This window comes from Microtus ochrogaster, chromosome 5, assembly GCF_000317375.1.
Source record: "Microtus ochrogaster isolate Prairie Vole_2 chromosome 5, MicOch1.0, whole genome shotgun sequence".
NCBI lineage: Eukaryota > Metazoa > Chordata > Mammalia > Rodentia > Cricetidae > Microtus > Microtus ochrogaster.
The window spans coordinates 74,461,668-74,474,994 of NC_022012.1; the positions used below are offsets into that span (position 1 = coordinate 74,461,668).

Below are 13,327 nucleotides of genomic sequence, written 5' to 3' on the forward strand. Positions count from 1 at the left end.
CAAAGAATCCAACACCTTCTTCTGACACCCAAAGCTCCAGGCACACAAGGCTACACACACATACTTGCAGGCAAAACACTCCTGCACCTAAAGGTGCAAATCTTTTTTATAAAAAGATTAATAAGTGAAAGTATATAAATTTTACATACAAAAACACCCCACAGGGGCTGGAGAGACGGCTCGGTGGTTAAGAGCATCGACTGTTCTTCCAGAGGACCTGAGTTCAATTCCCAGCAACCACATGATGGCTCACAACCATCTGTAATGAGATTTGGCGCCCTCTTCTGGCCTGCAGGTATACATGGAGGCATGTTGTGTACATAATAAATAAATAAAAATCTAAAATAAAATAAAATAACAACACCCCACAGAAAAGTGGCCACTGAATAGATGATCACGTGTTTGTGCACTGCCGAAGACAGAGCGGGAGCAGCGGACTGGAGCCAGGCTGTACGGCTCTAAAGAATGAAGTCCACATTGGGTAGAGCTCTGCCCTCGTCTCTCCTTCCTGGTTTAATCCAGCAAGGCAGGTCAGCCATCTGGCTAAGGGACCACTCTAGGGAGAAGAGTTCACTTTACAATTAGATTTGTCTGTTGTTTTGTTTTGTTTTTCGAGAAAGGGTTTCTCTGTAGCTTTGGAGCCTGTCCTGGCACTCACTCTGTAGACCAGGCTGGCCTCAAACTCACAGAGATTTGCCTGCCTGTTTCCTGAGTGCTGGGATTAAAGGTGTGCCCCATCACTGTACAGCCAGGTTTTTCCCCACACAAAGGTCTTCGGCTCAGAATAAATCTTGTGCCTCAATGTCATATTCTACTGCTCCTCAGACCTAACTTCAGGAGAGAGGAACTTGACCCCCGTCTCCTCTTTCCCGTAGAGAAAAACCCAACATTCCAAGCCAATTTCTCAAGTATAAAACTAAACCAAAAACATGGATGAGTAAACCCTGATCGACATAGTAATCATCTATTTAGATGTAATTAATTAAAATAATAAAATAAATAAGAAGTCCGGGAGCTGAGGCTGGCGAGACAGCTCAATGCATTTACTGAGAACATTTACAGAGGACCTGGATTCGGTTCCTGGCACCCACGTGGTGGCTCACAATAGTCTCTCCCTGCAGTTCCAATAGATCTGACACCCACTTTTAGGCTCTGCACACACGTGGTATACATGCACATAAACCCCAGTGGTGGTGTAACCACAGGCAGAGACAGGCAGATCTCTGTAAATTCAACACTAGCTTGGTTCACAGAGTGAGTTCCAGGACAGCAAAGGCTACATAGAGAGAAACCCTGTCTCAAAAACAAACAAAACAACAAACAAAAAACAAAAGAAAAAGTAAAACAACAAAAACAGATTTTTAAAAAATAATGCAGGACCTGAGTGTGCACGAGATAGAGCAAGACGTATCTCACAACATTCATTTCCCAGGTGCGCTAATGTTTCAAGGGCCCAACTGTCACACGGGAACAGTGGCTGTCAGTAATGTGTGCTTCTCTTTTCCGTCACAGCTATTCCAAACCGAGAGCTCCAACACCTTCCACCCAGAGGAGAGAACTGCTGACTCAGCCCATTGCGAGCGAGGCTTTCCCCGTAAAGGAGAGGTGGCCAGAGCAGGGTGTCGGGGTGCATGCCTGTGATCCCAGCATTTGAGAGAGTGAGACGAAAGGATGGAGTCTGAGGCCACCCTGAGTCACATAGCAAGACCGTCTCCAAATACATGAAAAGAGCTGGTTTCCATTCATGACAGAGTCAGGGTGGGCCAATCCCGGGAGCCACTGCACTAAAGTTCAGGGTCAGAGACCCACAAGACCTTACCACAGCGGTGGCAAGGCCTGCAGAAAACCGGAACCAGCGTGTAAGCTGCAATTATATTATTTATTTATATATTTTGCTTTTTTTTTTTTTTAAATCGAGATGGCGGCTCACTCCAGGCTGTCCTTGAACTCACAGGGATCCGTCTGCCTCTGCCTCCCCACACACCACTACCCCTGGCTGCAAACTCCAATTTTAAAGCAAGCTTCGTCAGAGATTCTCAAATAACAGATAAGAAAGCAGAATATTCGCAAGTGAAGGGCTGAATGCACAGCTAACATCCACTACAACCGTAAACAACTTAGATGCCCACTGTGAGTGTAAGAAGCAGAAAAACGGTACCTTGTTTATACCCACCCCTCACTCTCAGTAAAGCGAGGAACCCGCATCCTGAATTTAGCGCCCCCACAGATGATAGCTCTTTTCTTGTTGGAGTCTATTGCAGTCATTAGGGCTGGGAATGTAGCTGGTTGGCAGAGCGCTTGCTTGACATGTGTGAGGTTTTAAGTCCAATCCACAGAACTAAAAAACTAAAACTAAAACTTAAAAAAAAAAAACCAGCCTTTAAAGTTAGTACAACATAGACGCACAGAAACACAAACCGTAAAACCTGAGTCCTGGACTAAGTGCAGATCCGCTCTTAGCCAGTTCTCGGCGTCGCCCTCTGGCGGCCAGGCCCGGCACTGCGTCAAGTGCCGCTTCCACCCTCGTCCACAGGGCGGGGCCCGCCATAAATTTGCATACCCATGGAACCCTGCGCACAAGACAAAAACAAAACGAAAAATTAACGTATCGTTCTAAGAATATCTTTGTGAAAGTCAGCTTTGATTTATAAAACAAAAATAATGGTCCCTTTTTAGCTACAATATTTTTGCGCCAAAAAGACACCATCACTCAACTAGGAGTTGCTGTTGCCCGAGCTGTGAGTGACACCAGACCGAAGCATACTCTGGTTTCTCTTCAGATCGTATAAATCTTTCGCCTTTTACTAAAGATTTCCGTGGAGAGGAACAACTCTGAGTCTTAAACTAATTTTTTGAGGCCTTGTCTTAGCAAGGCTACACAATGCTGTCAAACGTAAGAACGTTCTCGTGATTCTATTGATCTTTTGTCGTACTGGGTGTACAAACGCTGCCCATAGGATGCTTCTTATGTGTCACTTTTATTATAATTAGTTCTACAAACCATGCTTAGAGACTTTAGCTCTAGTTTCTAGAGCTGGGTGTTATTACAGATATGAGTCAACAACCCATTAACAAGGTCCCAGAGTAGCCAACTTAGCAGACTTTGTGGTTGGCAAGAGTCAGGGTTATTGTGGCAACAGGAAAAAGAGACGGGAGATGTTGTTCTCTGCTAGCTTCAGGGCTCCCGTTTGTCGGGTGAGTCAGATAATCTTTTAACCCCTGTCCCCCAGGCTCTGACATTTCATGTTAAGGCCCTGCGCTCCAGAGAGTAGAGATAAGAGAGACAGAACCAAAGTGCACAGTCTATAAGAACCGCCCCTGCCTTTAGCTACTACAAGGCTGTCCATCCTATGGGACCTGACTCAGACAGGCTTCCTGTGGGGATGAAAGAAGCAGCAGGGACAAAGCCATACTGCAAAGCCAAGCCAAGATCGACAGGCTACATATGCTGTCACGTGCTCATGCACATTCATAAAAACAGGCACACAGTAATGTGTACTCATGCATGCTTACATAGTCACACGCCACATGTACACTTGCATACATACATTCCCATAAATAACATGCAATTACTTATACACACATGCACTTGCCTGCATAACCTCACATGCATACCCAGGAACTACCGGGCACGTGTAGCTTGCTTGACTACAGCCTCAGGCACACCAGCAGGCAAGTGCTTGACCACTGAGTTATATTCGCTGCCCATGGAAAACTTGCTGTGTTGAACATTAGCCTGGCCCCTGGAACACTACAGCAATGGACCTGGGGAAGCCAGGCAAGCGAAGGGCAGTGGAAGCAGACTCTGCCCAAGGGGCATAGGGTCTTGTGGAAACAGAGGTGTGGGGGTCAGACCTTGAGGCAAACCCAGAATGTCCCAACAAGGACTAGCAGGTGCATCTCAATTCAGAATGGGTAGACTCCCTCCCAAGCTTTGCATCAGAGTCCCTGTGGCTCACACTAACTCCTATTGAAAGGAGCTAATTCCTGCTCCATCTCTTCTCCCCTTCAGGCTGGTAGCTTTTCCAGGTTGGAAAACCAGCCTTTGTCTGGCGATCCTGGGTCTCTAACTTAAGACAAGCTGCCGCCAGTATATACTCCACATCCGGCCCATCAAGCAGGATGTGGCACGGCTTCAGGGCTGTTTATGCCCAAACATCTGACCGTGGTCAGTTGGGCTCACTCTGCAAAATGACAGACCTAGTACCATTTGAACACCAGTGTCCTGGAAAAACAAGCAAAGCAGGGCTGTTGTGGAGTGGAGGGGAGTACAGATGTGACCAGCTGGAAAAGGAGGGAGAGCTTTCATTCGACTTTGGATCACTAACAAGGACCCCATCGGATGCAGAAGACAGGATATAAAGGGTTATGGCAAGTTAACAGTAAAGAATCACCAGGCTCTGCTCTTCAAAGATAGTCCACAGAGACATACTCCATCTGAAAACTCCCACAGTCCATTGCTAGAGTAAGCACAGGCAGAACCCACCAGACAGGAGCTGAGGACCTGTCACTAGCGCCACTAGCAATGGTAGTCACATAGCTTTCAAAGGCCTCGAGGCCTTTGAAAGCTATGTGACTGGAGAGATAGTAAGGTGATAAGAACTTTTTTTCTTTTGGGGGGGGGTTGGTTTTTTGAGACAGGGTTGCTCTGTGTTCTGGCTGTCCTGGAACTCTCTCTGTAGACTATGCTGGCCTCACACTCACAGACATCCCCCTGCCTCTGCCACCCAAGCATTAGGATTAAAGGTATGTGCTATTGAGCCCAGCAAAACAAACGGGGAAAAAAGGGTAAAATTATTATATCAAAGCCACGTGTTATTAACTCTTCAGCATTTTTTTTAGATTTGTATGTATCTGAGTGTTTTGCCTGCATATATGCCTGTGTACCACGTGGGTGCTTAGAGCCCTAAGCAATATGCAGGGAGTTTATGAGTACATAAAGCAACTTGTTGACGAATGGCTTTAGACTTTCATTTCTTTTGAGATACAGTTTTACTATGTATTAAGTCTGACTTGATTCATCCTCCTGCCTCAGCCTCTGGAGTTTTCACGTGACAGTCTTTAGTTCTTCTAAGAAAGGTTTTTTTTTGTTTGTTTTTTTGTTTTTGTTTTTTTGTTTTTTTTTTTTTTTGCCATGAAAACTGTTCTTTACTTCACTGTGCCCTCTGCCGGGATGCCAAGTTTTCTTCCCCTGTTCAGAGAAGGGTCTCCTTATTCATCCTCAAAGGCACCATTGGTAGCTTCCATGTGTCTGGACTTCTTGTGCCTGGCCCACAGTTTCCCAAGGGTGTCAGGGAGGCCATAGACAGACAGCACAGTATGTCTGTGGCAGGACAGCCTGGCTGACTCAGAGTGGAGTGAACAATCTGGGGTCATCTTAAGAGTCCGTATCCCTTCCCTGGGCCTGTCACGTTGGCCACAGTAGGACCTTCAGTGATTCAGGCCACTGAAAATTTAGTGGTTCTCAGAGACAGCATTTCCGCTTAGATCCAGTGCTATGCAGTGGGAAGTCTCCCCAGATTTGGGGCTTCGGGAGGGAGGGTGGTCCCCAGGTGGGCCTAGCCAGTCACATTCCAGCCCCACGGGGAGGCTCGGGGTTCTTCTCGGGGCTGGACAGCGAGGAGAGAAACATGTTTACCTTTCCATCCAGCTAGCTGCAGCTGTCTGTCCTTAGCAGCTCTCTCCCCCATGGCGGCTTTTCTGGGTCTGCGTTACCAGGTGTTCCAGGTTGGCCAGCTTATGAATCTTTTGCTTTTAAATGACAGGAAGAAAAAGAACTTGATTGGTAGTCAGCAGTGGGAGGGCTGCTTCTGGCTCAGGGCTCCAAGGTCACTGGGTCACTGGTGAACTCGGATCCGACAAGGGCAAGGACAGCGGAAGGGCACTGCACAGGCCTCGTAAGGCGGAGGACCGACAGAAACCCAGAAACCGGAAGTCTTCTCGGGATCTGCCCCTGAGATACAACTTCCTTCCTCTAGGTTCCGCCTCCTAAGGCCTCTTACTTCCCAGTACCCTGTCCTTCAACACGTGGGCATTCGGGAAAACATCACAGGTGTGAAATATAACAGTTTAACCAAGTTCTCTCGCTTGAGGGTGGGAGTATATGGGGGGAAAAAAGGACAAATTGTGTATGTAAAGGTGTGCACGCGCCTGTGTGCATGCATGTAGGGGCCAAGGGTCAGCCTCAAACCCTATCTGTTGCTGGGCCCTAACGTCTTCCTCGGGGGAAGGGGTGAGAAGCCACAGTGTCAACGTCTCCGACACTGGGAGTCAGGTAGAAGGCTTACAGCAGACTCGTTTAACAACGGGGAAAATCTTAGAAACCCTCCCAGCATCCAGCCTTTCTGATCCACTGACAGTCGCTGTCTCATGCTCGTCCCTCATTGGCTAGACATGATCAGGACCTCTGACAGCACTGGTTCTAAAGCACTCAGAAAACACCACTTGGATGTTCCTTATTGGCTAGGCACGGTCAGGACCTCGACAGCGCCAGGCAGACGCTAGGTTGGCTCCTTTTGGCCTCGCAGGCCTTAACTTCCTGAGGGTATTGTTCCTCAAGCGCTATCCATTTGGGGAAAAAAATTAATTTAGTTCGTTACCATCACCATTATGGCTTGTGTGCATGAGAGTATGCCTGTTCCTAGGGGCACACACTGGAGAAGAAAGGACGGCTTTCCAATGTAGTTCTCTCCTTCCTTATGGGTTCTAGGGGTTGAATTTAGGTAGACAGTGCTTCTACACTCTGAGCCACCTCAACAGCCTTTTAGATTTTTTTTTTATTTTATTAATTACTTTAAACTTGTTCTTGGGCTGGTGTGGGAGCCAGAGAATGCAGCCCATTTCCCACATTTGTCTGGTGGTCGGAGTAGCTGTCAGACTAACTGGTGCATCCCGCACTTTCCTACATAGGAGGTGCTCACCTAGCTCCTTGGATAGTAAAGCAAACCGGGCGACGTCCTGCAAGTGGTCAGGATATGCTAATGTTGTTCTGCTCCTTGTATTGTAACTATGAGGTCACCTGGGGAAGAAGTGTTTTCAGTCTCCATGACAAAATGGACATGACTTAAGTCATTCCCTGCTACCTAGGAAACAGAATGCTAATGAAGTTTTTGTTACATTCCCCTTCCTGTTATGTTGATATAAAAGCTGTTTGAAAAATAAATGGGGGTGATTTCAGGATTTGAATGATCACTGAAACTCCCTCCCGAAACTGTCATGTGAATTGTGTTTTTAATATGCCCACACTTCCACGCTGGTATGAAAAATGATTTATGTTGGGGCTGGTCCATGACAGGCTGGAGAGATGGCTCAGAGGTTAAAAGAACTGGCTGTTCTTCCAGAGGTCCTGAGTTCGATTCCCAGAACCACATGGTGGCTCACAACCATCTGTAATGAGATCTGGTGCCCTCTTCTGGCCTGCAGAGATACATGCAGACAGAATGCTACAGATATAATAAATTAATTTTTAAGAAAGGAAGTGCTGCTGGGAGGTGGTGGTGCACACTTTAATCCCAGCACTCGGGAGGCAGGCGAATCTCTGTGAGTTCGAGGTCAGCCTTGTCTACAGAGTGAGTTCCAGGAAAGGCTCCAAAGCTACACAGAGAAACCCTGTATCAAAAAAATAAAAAAGTGCCATCAAAAATTTTATTTATTTATTGTGTATATAGAGTTCTGCCTGCCCTGCATGAAACCAGCAGGCCAGAAGAGGGCACCAGATTTCATTACAGACAGTCTTGAGCCACCATGTGGTTTTGTGGCTAAAGAAAAAACTCAGGACCTCTGGAAGAGCAATCAGTGTTCTTAACTTCTGTGCCATCTCTCCAGCCCTAGGCTCATGTATTTTTTTATGTATGTAATTATTTGTTTATGAGATGGTCTTATTATTGGGTGACCTGGAATTTGCTATGTAGATCGTCTGCCCTTGAACTCACAGAGATCTGTCTGCCTCTGCCTCCAAAATGCTGGGATTAAAGGTGCGCACCACTATGCCCAGCATTTATTTCACCATCTGTTTATTCATACACACACAAACACACACACACACACACACACTCATTTGTTTGAAATTCACCAGACAGGCTGGGTTGACTGGCAAGAGAGCTGTAGGGACCATCCATCAGTTTCCATATCTTCAGTACTGGGGTTATGAGCATGTGCCAACCATGGGCAGCTTTAATTTTTTTGTGTGGGTTCTGGTAAATGAAGTTAGATCTGTCTGCATTTTCATACACTAGTTCCCTAGTCCCAGAAGACGACTTCACAAGCAGGAAGATACAGAAACCAAGCAAGGCAAAACCTTTGTAGTTCCTGCCTGTGACACTTGCTACTGGTGCCACTGCTCTCCACAGGGAAAGCAGGCATGGTCACGCTGCCCATCTCAGAGGTTACGGAAGACCGAGCATGTGCGTGAGCAGCCCATCATCATCATCATGTCAACCTTAGTGCAGCCTGGGCCGTGGTAGCAACGCCAGCAGGGTCCCTTTGGGGGACAGCGTCCCGCTTCACAGGTGGTAAAGACTCCTGACTCAGAGGTCTGTACCCCAACTACCTCTGCCAGCTCTAGGCCAGGGGTGCCCGACAAGATTTTCCAGCTGCAGGGGATAGTGTGGACACATGGCTCACATCCCTTTGTTGGTTTTCAGCAAATTAAAATTTATCTCTCGGAGGAAATGAGAGGTCAGATTTTTTTCTTCTTCTTCTTAATGGGTCCTGATGAAGGGAATGAATTGAGGGGGGGAAGGATTCAGAAATCTGATCCACCTCTGCTGGCTCAGAAAGGGAGTGGGGGCTCCCTGCACCCTCAGAAGGGCAGCTGGGCACAGTGAGTTTTATTATATAATTAACCTTGACCCTTCTGGGTTCAAAGAAAGAGGTTAGTTGGAAATAAATCAATAGTCTGGTCTGGTCACTTCAAAGGCTACACAACCCACTGGAAAATCCCATGTTTGTTCAGTGTGTGAATTGGAATAGGTGTGCAGTTCTTTTTGAAAGTAGGAGGAGGGTTTTAGGTCTAAATTAAAATTAATTGTATATCCGCTTCCTCTAATCAGGCAATCAGGGCCTTTATTGTGTGTCTTGCAGGAAGAAGGGAGGCCAGGAGAAAGCATTGTGTGACTGCTGGGCCGGATTCAAGCACAAGAGCTTGGGGAGCAGTAGCAGGGTGCGGTCCTTTGTCATGTCTGAAATAGCTTTTTCTGTTTTACCCAGGGCCTCTTGCATGCCAGCCAGGCAAGCCCTTTCCCTGAGCTGTATCCCAACTGGAGTCCTTAGACTCACCCAACAGCGACCATCACGACACAGAATGTTTATTGAGTGCCTACATTAAACCAGGTGCCAAGAATTTTCTAGTAGGGTCCTCATTTGATCTCTTCACAAAGCAGCTGTTTAAGTCTGGTTATGATCGCCACTGGTTAAGGAACTACTCAGTGGGGCAAAGGTCAAGTCTGGAGCTGCACTGAGATTCTCAGAGTCTGTTTTCCTGCCCTGGAGGAATGAAAGGGAGCTGGGGGGGAGGGGGGGCGGGGAAGAGTCTTATACGCCAGCTTCCCCAGGCTCTTTGTTCATTTCCCTTAAGTTCGAGACCAGGCTGGTCTACAGAGCTAGTTCCAGGACAGGCTCCAAAAGAAGTTGGAAGGTAGCTGGGGCTGGAACCCAGTGCTTCATGCCTGCTCAGTGCCTGTTCTACCTGCACTGCACCTTTAGGAGCAAGCTTATTTGTTTATTTTTACTTTTAGATATTTATTTCTGTGTGTCTATGCCTCTGTTCATGTGTACACGCAGGTATGTGGGATGTTACCTGTGTGCTGGGTCTGTACTCTGGTCCTCAGGATTACGTAGCGAGCACTCAGCCACTGAGCCCTATTATTATTATTACTACTACTACTAGTACTAGTACTTTTGGGGGGGGGATGAGGTCTTGCTATGTAGCCTAGGATTGAAATTACAGAGGTCCATTATCATTTCAGCTCAGGTTTATCTTTTGTTTTGTTTTGAGAGACAGGATCTCACTGTGTAATCCTGGATGGCCTACAATTCACTATGCAGAACAGACTGCCCCTGCTCTTAAACTCACAGAGACCCCTCTACCTATCCTCCCAAATGCTGAGACTAAAGGCATGTACAGCCTCAACCACTCTTGGCTTCATCTCCAGTTTTATTGCTGTCTTTCTTTCTCTCCCCCCTCCCCCACAGGAATTCTCCACTGCGTAGCTTTGGAGCCTGTCCTGGAACTCTCTCTCTGCAGATCAGACTGGCCTCGAACTCACAGAGATCTCTGCCTCCCGAGTGCTGGGATTAAATGCATGTGCCACCACCGCCCGGATCGACTGCTTTTGGTCTGTCCCTTCTCTCCCCCACATTTCCTGCTGTTCCACAAGTTTTCACTGAGCATTTAGCACAACCTCAGTCCGATCCTAAAGTCCCTCGGTCCTTGGGAAATTGAACCCTAAGATCGCCAAGCCCGTTGTGCTATGGTGTTTCAGGGGCGAGGGTTCGGTACGAGAGAGCTAATCAAGGCACAGTGGAAAGCGTAGAGCGCGGTAGTGGCTCTAGCTGGAGAGGATGGGGAAAGATCTCCCCAGACCAAGGTGGTGGTTATTACAGACCGAAGGCACAGCCTGCAGAAAGGCCCAGCCTTCTCACCCTGAAGCAGGCCAGGAGAAGCCAGGCCTTGTTTTTAGATAGCTGGACTCGGTGATGGAAATAGAACGTTAGCCTCAGTCTGCCTCGTTAATAATAATGACAGTGTGCTCAGCCCTGGGGGTTTCTTGTTCACGCCTCCAGCAACCCATGAAGGAGGAAAGTGGGATGGAGATGAGGGTGTGTCTGCCAGGTTGCTCAGCTGGACATTGACAGAGCCAGGATTATAAACCTTAGCCCATACTCTTAACTACCCCCGCCTCTGGTGAGGAGACCTTGAATGACGGTCATAAAGCATCTGTTCTGATCTGCGGTGGTGAGGTCACGGGAGGCTCCCTGCTCATTTTATGAATATTTAACTCTCCTTTGGACAGGAGGTGTGTGTGTGACAGCCCAGGATCTCCTCATTCTTAAAACAAACAGCACACAAGTAACATTATGCAGACTGAGTAGGTTATATTTATATGTTCAGGAACACACACACACACACACACACACACACAAAGAAAAAGTGGCCACAAATTTGAGAAAGAGCAAGGGCACATATGGGAAAGGTTGAGGAAAGAGAAGTGGCAAATGATGTAATTATATTTAACTCAAAACTTATAATAGACAAAACCAAAACAACTCCATGTTAGTTCGTTTCTATTCCACCCCCCAATAACCCTTCTGGAAACACAGAACAAGTCAGTGGCCTGCTAGAACAAGGACTCTGGCGGTCAAGCCCCGATCACTCTTTACTTCCCTGGTCTTGGGTTTTTCATCTGGTTAAAGCACTTGCTTCCCCCCTCCCATTTAGCTTTTTATTGATTCTTTTTTTTTTCTGGTATTTTGAGACAGGGTTTCTCTGTAGCTTTGCAGCCTGTCCTGGAACTAGCTCTTGTAGACCAGGCTGGTCTCGAACTCCCAGAGATCCACCTGCCTCTGCCACCCGAGTTTTAGGATTAAAGGTGTGCACCACCACCGCCTGGCACTTTTTATTGATTCTTTGTGGATTTCACTCATGAACCTTGATCTCACTCATCTCTGCACCCCTTCACATCTGCCCTCTGCCCTTGTAACCTCCCCCAAGATCAAACAAAACAAAATTTAAAGGAAAAGAAAGGAGGAAGGAAGGAAAGAAAAATCTCGTTGTAGAAGCTGCAGTGTGACATACTGAGCCACACACTAAACCCTTTAGTTCACATGTCATTACTTACAAGTGTTCATTAAAACGAGTCTGATTTGAGGCCTCTGGTTTCTGCTGTTCTACCAATACTGGGCCCTCACCGGGACTCCTCTTGGCTATCCTGTCGTCCTGTGTCATGGAGGTCCCGCAGCTTAGGAACTGCGGGACCAGTCCCTTCACGAGCTCCGGCAGATCACAGATGGGGTGGATGTTGGGGTGGGCCAACTCAAAGTCCTATTTCTGGACCTGGGTAGCTGCTGGGTTGTTCAGACCGACAGCTCTCCTTCACCAGCAGGGTGAGCTGTCCAGCACCGCCCCAGCTAGCTCATGCTGTGCAGTAAGCAGCAAGGGGCAAGGCCAGTTCTGCTAGCATGCCCTCTGCGCCCTCTAGCCCACGCCTGCACCAGAATCAGCTCTACCGTGTTTGCCCAGGTGAGGAAGCACCTGCTTTTAAATCTGGCTGAATTCAGTCCTTGAGAGACCAGACTTCCATAAGTTGTCCTGTGACCCTCACATGTAAACCATGATGTGCATACACATTTTCCTCCATAATAAATAAACAAATGTAATAAAAATGTTAATGCAAAATAAAAAGAAGGAATTACAGATATCATGATTATCTTTGGGACATGAGTCTTCACTGAGGCCCCTTTCCTCTCTCAGAAGATTCCAGGCCACATCAGACCATGTGAAGAGCATCCGCTGGGGGAGTCTGGCAGTCGTAGCATCTGCTGGGGGAATCTAACAGTTGTTTCGTTTATACGCTTTCCATTGATTATCTAAGTGCCACACCCCACGAAGCAAATGACATCCTCCTGACTGTCCGGGGACTTCCTGGTTCACTTCCACACCGCCAGCCTTTCTTTGCTACTCCCTGGCTTTTCTATTCCTCAATCCAGTACTTCAGCAATTCTGTGGCTTCTCTTTCTACAGCAGGCTGCTGCTATACACCCAAGACAGTCTTTTGATACTTGTGAGTTATTTGTATTGTAAGTCCATAGAGGTTGTCTCTGCGCCTCTCTTGCAGGGGGCAAACGAAGCACATCTTGACCGCTACTGGTGTTTAAAACGGCACGCCTGTCCCGTTGGCTGTAGTGTTCATTGATTCCACAAGGTGGCAGCAAATCCCTCTTGTCACAGCCCCGTTCCATAAGTGCTTGGCTACCAGGCTGCCAGGGTGGGACCAGAGGCTCCTTTAGCTCCAGAGAGCTCCAGGGAAGTCAGGTCAAGGATAGAATTCCTTCCCACCTGAGTTGCGGATTCCCTCCCCCCCACGTAAGCCACGTTTGGTTGGTTGGTTATATGTGACTGTACACGTTATAGTGTGCCTGTGGAGGTCAGAGGACAACTTGCAAGAATCAGTTCTCTCCTTCTACCGGGCTGGTCACAGGGTCATCAGGTTTGGTGGCAAGTGCCCTTACCTGATGACCCGTTTCACCTGCCGCCTCTCCTTGTTTTTGACAGGGTCTGTAGCCCAGGTTGGCCTCAAACTCTCTTCTTTTTTTTTTTTAATATTTATTT

General features: G+C 47.5%; 1 non-coding gene across 1 annotated transcript; it reads left to right on the forward strand.

Moving 5' to 3' along the window:
• The first annotated feature begins 2,760 nt into the window (after positions 1-2,760).
• Positions 2,761-2,876, forward strand: LOC113456156. The gene has a single exon (XR_003377018.1). It is a non-coding gene; the product is annotated as a U5 spliceosomal RNA (small nuclear RNA).
• The last annotated feature ends 10,451 nt before the right edge of the window (positions 2,877-13,327 follow it).